At 45.7% G+C, this 14632-nt stretch overlaps 1 protein-coding gene across 3 annotated transcripts in view; it reads left to right on the forward strand.

Moving 5' to 3' along the window:
- The window catches only part of LOC116988484 (protein argonaute-3), a 104543-nt gene that overhangs the window by 19335 nt on the left and 70576 nt on the right, over positions 1-14632 (forward strand). Inside the window, exon 1 of one of the 3 annotated variants that reach the window (XM_033045226.1) lies at positions 6099-6104. The exons of the other annotated variants lie outside the window; for them this stretch is intronic. The gene's annotated coding sequence lies outside the window, so the exon portion shown is untranslated. Of the gene's footprint in view, positions 1-6098; positions 6105-14632 lie in introns of those variants that run through there. 3 annotated transcript variants of the gene reach the window in all.

Here is a 14632-nt window from a genome sequence, read left to right on the forward strand (position 1 = left end):
TGAAATCACATTGAATTCAAATTAATTGGAATTACTTTGCTTCTCAAATACCAAAACAGTAATAAAATCTTAACTTTCAAGATACGAATTTCTTTGACATCCTTGTCCTTATCCGTGCCATCATGACTACAAGACCATCAATGCTCAAATGGAACAGTCTTCAGTTGAGAATCATGCTGCTATGATACTACTACAATACCACTTTTTTTTAACTCTTAGGTGACAGTTGTATGATGCTTTAGCAGATTAGCAGGAATACTACTTTTTAGCCAATCTAGTCATTCATCATTGATAATCTCAAATTTATATGCCTTATCTTCATCGTGAGCCTACTTGTGATACTTAACTTTAAATGAATCATTTTTTTCATTGGAAGTTCAAATAATTATCATAGAGGACCTATGTGGAGCTTTGGTAAAGCCTGGAGTTTTTTTTGTTATGTTCATTTTCTAGATGGCCTCATTAATTTTGTGTTCCTTCCATCATAGCTCCCTTTAGTATATTAGACTAATCAGCATACAATTACCAGATTTTATTTCATCAATATTTTTGAATTCATGTCCTCTGGCTTTATTCACGTATGGATGATTCTTTGAATTTGAATGTATATCAATTGGAATTGGGGAGAATTATACCTGCTTTAGTTTTATTAAATTTATTCATTTTTATCCCTGTAGTATTATTTTTTAATTTGCAATCTTGTAAACAGCCTTTGGTAGGGTGGTGGGTATGGGGGTTAGCAGATGCTGGGAATCAGAAATACAATGAGAAAATGATGGAAATACTCAGCAGGTCAGGCAGCAACTGTGGAAGAAGAAACTGAGTTTACATCAGAGATTTAACAAACGGTCCGTGACGTGAAGCATTACCTCTGTCCCTTTTTCCACAGAAGCTGTCTAACCTTCTGAGTATTTCCAGAGATTCATCTGTTTTTATGACTAGTAAACATTTGATTTATCTAATACCTTTTAATCCTGCTTTTGGTACTATCATTCCTAACCATGACCTTTTACCAGGCTGTTGCCATGACCTCAGAGATCCTTTAATTTATTTTCTGTTCTATTCATTCCCACAAGATACAATCATGCTTCTCCTTCTGTATTCGAACATAGAAGCAGGTGTATGCCATTTGTCCCCCTTGTGCTTGTGCAGCCATTCAATAAGAGTATGGCTAACTATCCAAAGGCACTGGTTTGTTATGCTGACCTAACTCCCTTGATTCTTTTAACATCCAAACATCTCAATCTTTGTCTTGAATTATCTGAGCCTGTATGGCACTTACTTTTTGGTGGTCTTTTTTATGCCTTGCCTATGCCCTAGGTCATTTGAACACGTTTTGCTTGTTTGAACAACTATATTGGCGATTATAACAATTATGTTTTTCTCTAGTGTATTAAGAGGCATGTCTTGTATAGGACAGTATTTGCAGGGGTCCAAAAGCTGGAGAGAGTAATAGATTATTGATCTGTGTTGCTTTATACAAGAAAAACTGATTTGCTTAAGGGGATAAAATGATAAACCATTCTCCAGCCATCTAGCCCTAGTGGTTTCTTGCCTCATTTAATTCTGTCCTGAGAAAGCAACAAGCTGCTTGGGCAATGACCCTTGGGTGTAAATAAAGAAATATCCAGCCCACTTTCCAATGATCTTGCCTGGAAATGCATCCTTGTGCAGATCAATTGAGGATAGATTTAGAATTATCTGTAGGGCAGACTAGCCAAGTTCTTTCAGGCTTCCATTGTGTATTGGGTGTGTTACAGATAAATGCTTGAAGATTGCAGGTGGTGGAAGCCTGAGATGAAAACAAAATGCTGCACATCTTGGAGAATTTGTTTTTTTAAGAGTAGGGTGGAAGAATGAGTTTTTAATATCTATTCAGTGTGTGAGCAGGTGTTGTGCTTGGAGTGTTTCTCTGTAATCAGATGCTGCAAGAAGCTCAAGTATCCCAGAGTGACTTCACCTGCAAGCATCAAAAACAACAACATCCATTTGTGTGGAACTTTTAACATGGAGAAATGTCCCTGGATGCTCCTGAGTCGTGTTAGCAAGCACAATTTGCTACCGAGTCATAGATAAAGCATGTGATTTTTTTTTTAAAGGAGGAGAAGAAAAGAGCTTTATACCAAAGGAATACCAAAACTAAGGGCATAGACTGCCACTAGTGCAACAATTAAAGTTCAGTAGGCCAAAATTGGAGAAATGCATACATTTCAAATATTTTTAAAGCTGGAGAAAATGAAGAGGACAATAGGTTAAGGGGATTGAGGGTTGAGAGATATGAAAGGGGGAAGGAAATTAAAAAAAAAAAAAATCTTAATGGAGTTATCCTAAATCAACAAGGACGGGTGAAAGTTAAGATGGCAGCAAAGTTTTGGATGACCTGGTTTGAAGGAGGTCAGTTAATGATGTATTGGGTTAGTCAAGTCTGGTATTGCCATAGATATGATGAGAATTTAACAGCAGATTAGTTGAAGCATGGATAAGGTCTGGTAGTATTATAAGGATGGCCAATGGCACACTTATGATTAGGAGTGTGTTTGGTCATGAACTCATCCCAGGTTCAGATGTGATACCGCAGTGACGAATTAGACTAGTTTTGGTTTGGGTGTTTGCCAAGAAGAATGGTAACATTGGTGATGGGTATATTTTGACCAATTTGGGGAAAACAGCTCGCTTGACTCTTGAAATATATTGTTTCTTTCAATGAAATATCCCCTCTTATAAGCGAGTTTGGTATTCCGACTGCCCATGCCCAGGTCATAGGTCACTCACGATAAACATTCTCGGCAGCTGTGCTGCTGCATGTATACAGACCTGCGTTTCATCCGTAGTCGGGATTGAACACGGGTCTCCGGCACTGCAAGCGCTGTTGAATTACTACTAGACCATTCCCGTCCCATGCCGAGTCTCCCATGCCAGTCCGTGGTCAGCTGGAGATGTCCGGGGTGACCCTGGATGGACGGGACACCGGCCCGGAGCAGTGGTGGCCCAGGTTTACAGTCAGCATGGAGAAGAAGCGCTAACCCCAGCTCAGATCTGCCTGTCCCACCGGGTTAACCGACAGCCCTGGACTGACGGGACACCGGCCCGGAGCAGTGGCGGTCCAAGCTTACAGCCAGCACGGAGAAGAAGCGCTAACTCCACTGCTCCGGGTCGGTGTCACGTCAGTCCAGGGCTGTCAGTTAGCCCGGCGGGAGAGGCAGTGTTGAGCTGGAGTTAGCTCTTCTTCTCCGCACTGGCTTTAAGCCTGGGCTGCCACTGCTCCGGGCCAGTGTCCTGCCAATCCAGGGTCACCCCAGACATCTCCGGCCGCCCCCTGACAGGGATGGGACACTCGGGAGGGGACGGGGACGGTCCAGTAGGAATTCAACAGCACTTGCAGCGCCGGAGACCCGATTTGATCCTGATTACGGATGAAACGCAGGTCTGTACACACGCAGCAGCATAGTTGCCGAGAATGTTTATCGCGAGTGATCGTTGAAAAATTCCATGATTCCTTGCGTTTTTCGGACTACCGAACTCACTTATTCTTCCAAACTTTATATGGTTAATCTAATTAGTGAGAGTAAGATTAGTGGAGAAGCGTTTCTATTTATTTGGATCGATATGTCACTGGCAAGGACCACATTTATTGCCCATTCTTAATTGCCAATACCTTGAATTATTGTAGTCCTCGTCATGTTGTCATGTTGAATAGGGAATTCCAGGATTTAACCCCAGTGATGAAAGAAAAGTGATGTTTCCAATCAGGATGGTGTGGGACTTGGATCCTTGATCATCTTAAATGAAAGAGGTTATGAATTGAGACGTTTTTTCAGAGAAATCCAAGCTGCGTGCATTTTGTGGATGGTACTCACTGTGCCCCTGTGATAGATGAGGGAGCAATCAAGCAAGTTGCTTTAATCTGGGTGATGACAACTTTCTTAAATGTTGGTGGAGTTACAGTTTCCAGGCAAGTGGATAGTTTATGACTGTCTTGTAGACCTTCGGTCGCTTGCTGGAGAGGACGCGACTATTATTCGAGTCGCGTCCTCACCCCCCCCCCCCCCCCCCCCCCCAGCGGCCTACCTACTGGATTGGTGCGGCCTTTCCTGCCGGGATCGACCAGAGCTCCAGCAGCGGCGGGACAGCGCTGTAACATCACGGGGCTGGCGATGCCTTACCGGGGATCGCCGTCTGGAGCCCGGAGTGCTGGACCTGCTGCACCGACATCATGGAGCTGCGGTTTGCGGAGCTCCCAACGCGGGCGGCACTGATCAACAACGCGGGGTCCTGCGACTCCGCCCGGCTCGGCCTGCGGACTCCGGCTGCGGGAGGCGGCTGATAAGGAGGTCCGGGCCGCTGAGGAGGAGGATGTTCACCGTCGGGGATCGGCGTCGGCGTTCCACCAGCCTGGCGTGAGGGCCTGAACATCGGGCCGCCCGGTGCGGCGACTGCGGGTGCTTGGAAGGCCCAGACCACGGATGAACATCTGGGAAGATCGGAGGGGAGGCTGGCTGGACTATGGTGCCTTCCTCACCTTGGTGCCACTGTGTTATGTTGTGTCGTGGACTTTCTGTGTTTGTGCTTTTCTTTTTTTAATTCAATTTTATTTTTAATATGTTTTATTATTTATTATTTATTTATTTTTATGATACTGCCTGTAAGGAAAATTCATTTTGTTGTCTCTAATTGAGACAATGACAATAAATTTGAATACAATACAATACGAATACAATACAGATGCTGGGAAACTTCAGGGTGTCTGGAAATGAGTCGGTTACTTGCTCACTGTCCCTCACTAACAATATTAGTGTTTCCCCTTGCTGTAAACGTTCCGCTCTTCTGTGAAGAGTGATGCAGTATTTATTCAGAAATGTACACATCTTCTGCCTACACACCCAAGTCACAATTGGTTTCTAATGGAAACTACACTTTTGTTATCTACTTCCGCTTTATGCATTTTAAAAATATCCTTGATTTTGTTTGTTAATGTTTCTCATGGTTGCACATTCTGCATAACACAGCCTTGTGCTTTACATCCGATTATGTACTTTGGAAGTGAAGTAAATAGGAAAATTGTATTATTGTTGGTGACTTCATGTTTTGAAAAAGTGATCAGTTAATTGTTGAGAGGTGCGCAGGGGGATGAAACTTTTAAAAACAAGATGTTCTGCTTTTATTCAGTTTCCCCACCCCAACTGACCCAGCTAAGTTGCTTTGCTATTTGATTACCTTGAGCAAAAGCAATCTTCTCATCCACCTTGAACATCACATTAGGATTGTCAACAGTGTTTAATTGTCATATGTACTGGGGATAGAACATTGAAATTCTTTCTTCTTGCAGATTTACAGGCCAATTAATGCAGTACACAATAAAACAAATATACAATAATCAGTAATTGCTCACTGTCCCTGATCAGGTAACCAGATCATTGATTAGTGACTTGATTTAGATTAGAAGTGTATCCTTGGAGAAGAGTGGTTTAGTTTCCCAGGGAGGTAAGTTAAACAAAGTCTATGCTAAAATAATTACAATACAATTCAATACAATTCAATTTATTGTCATTTGGACCCCTTGAGGTCCAAACGAAATGTCGTTTCTGCAGCCATACATTACAAAACAAAAAGACCCGAGACACAACACAGTTTACACAAACATCCATCACATCGTTGTGATGGAAGGCAAAAAAAAACTTATCTCTCCACTGCACTCTCCCCCCCGATGTCAGAGTCAAAGTCAAAGCCCCCGGCTGGCGATGGCGATTGTCCCGCGGCCATTAAAGCCACGCCGGGTGATGCAAGGTCGCGCACCGGGTCTAGTTGTTAGAGCCCCGGCGTGCGCTCGCAAAGTCCCGCGGCCATTCCAAGCCGCGCGGGGCGATGGTGTAAGGCCCCGCTCAGGTGCTCTTCAACCCCGCAACTCGGGCGGGAGAAGTCGCCATTGCAGAAGCCCTGAAAAGCGGTCACCCAGCAGGGACCCGCGGGCTCCCGGTGCCACCGTTCGCCAAACCCGCAGTTGCAGCCTCCGAAACTCCGGGGGTCGGGTGGCAGCAGCGCTCCACCACAGCTCCACCCGCTCCGGACTCGGCCAGCCCCGTGACGGTGAGTAGTCGGCACCCCAGGTCGTTCCTGTTGGAGGCCGCTCCACGTTGCAGCCCCAACGACAACGGAGACCCGACAAAGAAAAGGTCGGGTCTCCCGTGCAGGGGAAAGATTTTAAAGTTACCTCCTTTCCCCCCCCCCACCCCCCCACACACATACCCCAACAAAAAAAATAACAAAAACTACATAAAAACGAGACAGAAAATAATAAAACACAGACGGACTGCAGAGGCCGCTGCTGACGAGAGTCGCGCCGCCCACCGAAAAAGTGGTCATCTCAGTATTTCTGTAACTGTTCTTATTTAAATTGTTGCAATTCTCAAAATATATTGCAACATCTATTCTTTGTTTTGAAATTGCTATTTTATTTGCTCATAGTTTCACAATCTCTGCTGAGCAATTTTAATGTCACATTTTTCCTTGCTGTGCTGGAAAACTTCCTTTTAATTCTGTTTCAATAATGGATGGAATAAAATGCCCACTTTGTGTTATCAGAAAAGGACTATGAAATCCAAAGCATTCTATGGTCTTTTTGCACTTCATAATAAAAACGTTTTTTTCTATGCATATCTTATCTTGTAACGATATTTAACAGAACTGAAGTAGAATTTAGATCCTTTAAACCAATTTATATAAGCAAGCTTGGTATTCCGACTGCGCATGCCCAGGTCATAGGTCACTTGCTATAAACATTCTCGGCAGCTGTGGTGCTGCCTTGTGTGCAGGCCTGCATTTTGTCCGTGTTCGGGATCGGGCCCGGGTCTCCTGCACTGCGGGCACTGTTGAGTTGCTGCTGGGCAGTCCCCTCCCGTGTGTCCGGTCCCTGCCAGGGTGGCCATGGGCTTGCAGCCGGCACGAGGGGGAGACACTGTCTCCAGCCCGGCTCTGCCTATTCAGCCGGTTTGGACGGTAGCCGGGGCGCAGGCCTGGAGCAGTGGCGGTCACGGACCTGCAGCCGGCACCAGGGGGGTTGGCTGGTGATAGGTGGGCCCGGGGGTGCCCGGCTCGTCAGGGAGTAGGTTCCTCGGGAGTTGGAGCGAGGTTGGGCTGGAGTTGGCGCTTCTCTGCGCTGGCTGTGGGCCGCTGTCCCGTCGGTCTGGGGCTGTCTGTGGGCACGGAGTTGAGCTGGGGTTGGCGCTTCTCCATGCTTGCTGTAGGCCTGGGGGCTGCTGCTCCGGGCCGGCATCCCGTTGGTCCGGAAGTCTCCAGCCGCCCTCCTGGGCGAGAATGAGACACTCGGGGGTACGGTCCAGTGGCGGTTCGGCAGCGCTTGCGGGACCGGGGTTCGATCCTGGCTGCGGATGAAGCGCGGGTCTGTGTATGTGCAGCATCGAGAACCGGTCCAGTTTCCCCCTTGTCAAAGTACATTTCTTAAAAAGCAGATAGCAACAAAAAACTGTTAAAGGTAAACAGTGGCAATCTTTAATTGCTTCGTCAGACGGGAGTGGCAAAGATCTACAATGAGCACAAACGTTGCTCAGTGCTTCTTGGGCTCCCACTTACAGAACAAAGGAGAGTTAGCACAATTATACATTTTTCTTATCAGTAAAATGCTCCTACCAAGTCTGAATATGGCATGATTGAAAGATTCTGTAGCCTTTCACAATATAGGAAAGCTGGGTCCAAATCAAGCTCATCCAATAACAAGTTATTACTTACCTCTGTGGCGCTGGCTATTTTTTTCATCTTGGCTTCTTTATGGCCTTGAAAAGAAGCACATGTTATTACTGCAGGCTGTCATCTTAATGTATTTATTGTTGACAACCTGTTCTCCATATTGTGTTCCATATAATTTACAAAGTCATTCAGACTTGACACCGAGTCATTCTTTTGTTCTACTAGTCCAAGCTTTTGTAGAAGAACGACTCCATTTTAGATTTAGATTTGACTATTAGCTCTTTCATTCCCTCCTTTTTATCAAACATGATAACATTCACAGTCCTCTGTAGGTACACACAATGGACGCAAGTATTAGAGCAGTAATTAGCGGAATGATAGAGCCATAATGTATCACAGTACCACAAAGTCCACCAAACCAAAGGTATGGCCACCAGTTCAATAGTACCCCAAAGTCCATTAAACCAATGGTATGGCAACCAGTTCTCACTCTCATAATTGACAACCATCCTGATGAAGCTTGTATAGGGTCAATGGATCAGGTGCCACCTGTAGGTGGTGTAATCCTTTCAGCCGATATTGGGGTTGTGCCATAAAGTTGTGCCTGTCCAAGGGTGTTGCCAGTCTCTTCGTAGATCGTTGCACAGGTGAGGTGCTCCCCCCCCCCCCCCCCTCTCCTCCTGTGGTGCGGTTCATCACCTTGACCTAGACGCTAGCGTATCCGTGGGTTTGGACAGCTTCTCCCAGTAGGTTTGGGTGGCCTGCTTCCACATCACCACGTAGAAGCGGCTGCTGGACTGGAAGCCAAAGACAAAGCTAGCGTAGATTGCGGTCTGTGTTGATGTAGAAGATGCCACAGAATTGCTTTGGCAGGGATGCCTGAAGATAACTGAAGGTTAGTACTCTGCATTGTTCCCACAGAATCACTAACCTTCAGTTATCTTCAAGCATCCCTGCCAAAGCAATTCTGAGAAGCAGAGCAGTGTGAGTAGTGTCATGGTCTCAATATAAAGCAAACTTTTTGAGAAGGGTTATGGTGAATTAAAGTGGCAGGCAGCAATAAGCCGGGGGTTTGCAAAGTGATTCAATCTGCCTTTTGGTTTTACCAATGTTGAGGTAGACATATTGTGAGCACGGAATGCTGCACACAAGATTGGAAGAAGTGCAAGTGAATTGCTGTTTCACCCAGAAAAATCATTTGGGTCCTTGATCAACACAAAGGGAAAAGATGAAAGGACAGGTGTTGCAGCTGCTGCAGGTGCATAGGAAAGTGTCAAGGGATGAGGAGTGATTGATACGAACTGGTAGGTGTCAGCAAGGGAAAAATTGCTTTGAAATACTGATAGGGTAGGGAATATACATTTAAGAGAATTTTGAAGCTGACAAACTGCAAAGGATGATCTGTTAAATGTGGAGGCTGATGTTAGATAAGAACTAGGGTCACCTGCACAGAAACCAAATTCCATTTCAGTTGCTGCCTTTTTTCCACCATGCTGTGATTTTCACATTGTCCAAAGCTTGCTCTTCCCCTTCTGAATCTCTCCATGTCCATTATAAATTAGTAGAATCTACAGTTATATCTCTTCCTCATCTATACTCTTATGATGAGACAGATGTGCTCCAGAAATGTCTTCTGTCTTCCTGACCCCTGGCCTATCCCCTGCCCTAGTGGACAGTTCCCTTGACTGCATCTTATCCATTTCCTGTACCTGACGTAATTTTTCCCGCCTGGGCACTACCTTCAGGAGGGCATACAGCTCCTGATAGCGGGCATAAGTCGACACTCTATGCGGGAGTTGCCTGGCTTTTACCGCGATTTACTCAGAGGTAGGAATCTAGTCACCTTCAGCCAGGGTGCTGCTCCTTGGGGGGAGGGGGGTGTTGTGACTGCAAGGGTGGCCGGTCCTCATCCTGTCACGGTGGGTATCAAGGAGAGGCGTGTGCGTAGAGCGATTCCGACCAAACTTACCCCTGCTCCGTCGGCATTGCTCATAGGCCCAATGTCCTTTCCCGAGAGCCGGCTCCACGAAATATGAGCCGTCTTTCCGAGATGCCCTATTACGGATTCCTGGGCTAGGTTATTGTATTTCGTCTCGAGCAGGCTTTCTCCAGTAGATTGATGAGAGAGAGAAGCCCAGACTAGTCTCAGTGGGTATTGAGACAATGTCCGATGCCTTTGAAATGTCTTGTCTTGAAAGTACCAACTGATAGGATGCCTTTGATATGTGACTGCTGATTGACAAGAGACAAACTCAGTCGCATCCTGTAGTAATGTGTATTGACTGTACCTCTGACCATGACTAACTTCTTTAGGTACACAAAAATGCTGGAGAAACTCAGCGGGTGCAGCAGCATCTATGGAGCGAAGGAAATGGGCAACGTTTCGGGCCGAAACCCTTCTTCAGACTGATAGGGGGTGGCGGGGAGAAGGAAGGAAAAAGGAGGAGGAGGAGCCCGAGGGCTGAGGAAGGGGAGGAGACAGCAAGGGCTAACAAAATTGGGAGAATTCAATGTTTATGCCCGCAGGATGCAGACTCCCCAAGGTGCTGTTCCTCCAATTTCCGGTGTTGCTCACTCTGGCCATGGAGGAGACTCAGGACAGAGAGGTCGGACAGGGAATGGGAGGGGGAGTTGAAGTGCTGAGTCACCGTGATGTCAGGTAGGTTCTTGCGGACCGAGCGGAGGTGTTCGGCAAAACGATCGCTCAACCTCCGCTTAGTCTCACTGATGTAGATCAGCTGACATCTAGAGCAGCGGATGCAGTAGATGAGGTTGGAGGAGATACAGGTGAACCTCTGTCGCACCTGGAACGACTGCTTGGGTCCTTGAATGGAGTCGAGGGGGGAGGTAAAGGGACAGGTGTTGCATTTCTTGCGGTTGTAACGGAAAGTGCCCGGGGAGGGGGTGGTACGGGAGGGAAGGGAAGAATTGACAAGGGAGTTGCGGAGGGAGTGGTCTTTGCGGAAGGCAGACATGGGGGGAGATGGGAAGATGTGGCGAGTGGTGGGGTCACGTTGGAGGTGGCGAAACAGACGGAGGATTATTTGTTGTATGTGACGGCTGGTGGGGTGAAAGGTGAGGACTAGGGGGACTCTGCCCTTGTTGCAAGTGTGGGGATGGGGAGAGAGAGCAATGTTGCGGGATATGGAAGAAACCCTGGTGTGAGCCTCATCTATGGAGGAGGAGGGTAACCCCCATTCCCTGAAGAATGAGGACATTTCAGATGCCCTGGTGTGGAACGCCTCCTCCTGGGAGCAGATGCGGCGTAAGCGGAGGAATTGGGAGTAGGGGATGGAGTCCTTACAGGAAGCAGGGTGGGAAGAAGTGTAGTCCAGATAGCCATGGGAGTCAGTGGGTTTATAGTGGATGTCGGTCAGAAGTCTATCACCTGCAATGGAGATAGTGAGGTCAAGGAATGGTAGGGAAGTGTCGGAAATAGTCCAGGTGTATTTGAGTGCCGGATGGAAGTTGGTGGTGAAGTGGATGAAGTCAGTCTGTTGTGTGTGGGTGCAGGAGGTGGCACCAAAGCAGTCGTCGATGTAACGGAGGTAGAGGTCGGGGATGGGGCCCTGGTATGTATTGAACAAGGATTGCTCGACGTAACCGACAAATAGGCAGGCGTAGCTGGGGCCCATGCGTGTGCCCATAGCTACGTCTTGTATTTGGAGGAAATGGGAGGCGTCAAACGTGAAGTTATTGAAGGTAAGGACCAGCTCCGCTAGGCGGAGGAAAGTGTCAGTGGCTGGGTATAGGTTGCTTCTCTGGTCGAGGAAGAACCGGAGGGCTTTGAGACCATCCTGGTGGGGGATGGAGGTGTAGAGTGACTGGACGTCCATGGTGAAGATGAGGGGGTGAGGGCCTAGAGAATGGAATGTGCGGAGGTGGAGGAGAGTGAGGTGTCTTGAACATAGGTAGGAAGGGATTTAACCAAGGGGGATAGGATGGAGTCAAGGTATGTGGAGATGAGTTCGGTGGGGCACGAACAGGCAGAGACAATGGGTCTACCGGGACAGTCGGGTTTGTGGATTTTGGGGAGAAGGTAAAATCGAGCCGTGCGGGGCTGGGGAACGATGAGGTTGGAGGCTCGGTCGGGCAAGGCGTGGGAGTTGATGAAGTCGGTGATGGTGCTAGAGATGGTGGCCTGGTGCTCGTCAGTGGGGTCATGGTCCAGGGGTAAGTAGGAGGAGGTGTCCGAGAGTTGGCTCGTGGCCTCAGCTTTGTAGAGATCGACACGCCAGACTACCACGGCACCTCCCTTGTCGGCTGGTTTGATAACCCAATCTGGGTTGTTGCGGATTGACATACCCTCACCATACCCTCTCATTTCACTGCACATCTCGTATGTGTATGTGACGAATAAACTTGACTTGACTACCTCCATCATGCTGATTCCAAAATTTGATGGCTATTAAGCATTTTCATCTAAAATTGAAATTAGTGCAAATGTTATAAAATCATAAGAGTGCAGTTCAACTCGATAGTAATTGTAGAATCAAACAAGTTGATCGCATGAAAAATTGAGTGGTATTTATTCAAATGCTATTCATTAGATTTCATCCTTGGGTTTCTTTGCATTGGTAAAATTGGGAAATGTGATAATTGTTAAATTGATGACTGGTGTCATTTTTATTTTGGTTCATTTCAAAAGTAATCCTGGAAATCTGAAACAAAAGCAAATAATGCCAAAGGTAGTCAGTAGGTGAAGCAGCATCTTGAGTGAGCGAAACAGACAGCTTTTAGGGTTGATGATCTTTCATTAGAATGATCATGATAACTGAAATTTTGACTTTCTCTCACCGTAAGTGCTTCCAGACCCAGTGCTTTTATCTCATTGTAAACTGATACTGTAACATTGACTGTCTCAATATTTCCACTATACTTACACATTGTAACCTAATCTTTCTGAACTTGCAGCACTTTGTTTAGTCAGGAGTGACCCTAGTGTCATTGTCAGACCTGTTGACGAGGATAATGTTGTGTGGTTTGGCAAACTGACCTCTGTCTTGCTCTTACAAATATCAGTTCTCAACCACCTCCTTATGCCTCTCTCTGGACCATGGCCCCATCACTAAAAAGCAGCTCATTTCCTGCCAGGCAGTCCTGACCTAAATTTTGCAGGTGACCTTCTCTACATCGCTGCCATGGTCTGTTTCTACCTCTTCCCAAAGATCCAGTTGTCTGGGCCGACCATTTTCTTTTGCCGCCAGGCTTATTTTTTATCATAATTTAAGATTCTTTTCCCGTGGTCCTCTATTTTTTCCCTTTCCTCTTTCTGACAAAGGGTCTTTAACCTGAGACACTAATTGCATGCAGCACAATTCTCCTTACAATAATGCCTTCCATTCCAGGCGAAACAAACTAAAGCATCAGTCACTTGATGTCAACTGCATTGTTTGTGGAGCAGTGTGCTTTTTGTGGGTGTGATCCTAAAAATGTCTAAAATCTCAAAATACCTTTGAAAACAAACTCAATTGAAACCTTGATTATCCATTTGCCCTCCAGAGATGCTGCTTGACCCATTGAATTCCTCCAGCTGCTCTCCTTTTTTTGTTGATTATAAGTAATGGTTGTGCCACACCAGTTAAAATTATTCTTTTGTCTTAAAGTCAGAACTTAAAATAAATGAACAAATTCTACCTTGTTTTATTTAATGATTGCTTGTTACAGGAAACAATTGCAGCTCACCATTGCCTCCTGGGAATATAAGGCATTATTCAAGAGTCTAAAATAGTCATCACAAAGTATTGTTGGTTATGTCCATAAATCATGAGTGGAGAAAAGCAGATGGACCATTTAGCACGTAGACATTTGGCACAGGTAGATCGTGATTTAGTCTAGCTCGATGTACCTGGCTTTGCCCCCATTTTTCCTAAATACCTTCGTATTCTTGGGCATAAATATGAATGAACCGAGTAACTCAAGTCTTGCACAGATGGAAGCTGCGCCGCTGAGAGAGTGGATGTTGAGAGCGAGGTGTACCGCCGAGAACAATTGGGGGGGGGGGGGGGAAATAAGGAAGGATAGGTCTGTCGGGTACTTTCGTAACTTTGTCGGTGATCTTCCCCACATCGCTGCCATGGTCTGTTTTCCATGTGCACTGCCGAGGCTGTATGCAAAACAAAGCACTTCTGCACCGAAGTATGTGTGGCAATAAAATATTCATTCATTCACCTGGTCAGCACTCGTGCATGGACTGATGTGATGTAGAATTTGTGATTGTCAATGGGACATGTAACATTCAGATCTCATGTCAGATATAAACCAAATATCACCAACAATCTATCAAAATCCCATGTGTTCAGTGGAATAAATATCACCAAGACCCTGTCTTCGATAACCTGGTGGTCCTTATTGACCAGAGTGGGTGAACTACCTCCCCTAATTTTGGAGTCCATTATTATCTGAATTTTATGGCAAATTATGCTCAAGGGAATCCATATCAGCATCAGAATTTGTGCATGATTCACAAGTAGGCATAGGTTGAATGACACGTGCTGATTTTCTTCATCACCCTTGTTCCAAAATTCAAAAATGTGGCAATTGGAATTAATTGAAATAGCATTTAACAGTTCAGGGCATAAACAACTACTGAAAATAATGAATTAAGCACAAATTATGTCATAGGTGATTTAACAGGAAGAAAAACTGGAGTTTAAGGACAAACACAACAATGCGAACCGCAGTTGGGAAGAATTTAAAAGGATTTGGAAAGAAATGAGCAAAGTCATTAGGTAGGCAACAAGGAGTAAAGAAAATTAAATCTGCAAGAAACATTAAAGAAGATAATGAATATTATACATACACATAAACTTAAAGGAGGTTGTGCTGCGATATGTATTCAGGAAAGACAAAATGTTAAATAGTACCTGGGGAGCATTGGGGAATAAAATGAAATTAGTTTAAGATTGGTGTAAATGGAGGCATACAATAT

The sequence above is a fragment of the Amblyraja radiata genome, chromosome 27, assembly GCF_010909765.2.
Source record: "Amblyraja radiata isolate CabotCenter1 chromosome 27, sAmbRad1.1.pri, whole genome shotgun sequence".
Classification (NCBI taxonomy): Eukaryota; Metazoa; Chordata; class Chondrichthyes; order Rajiformes; family Rajidae; genus Amblyraja; species Amblyraja radiata.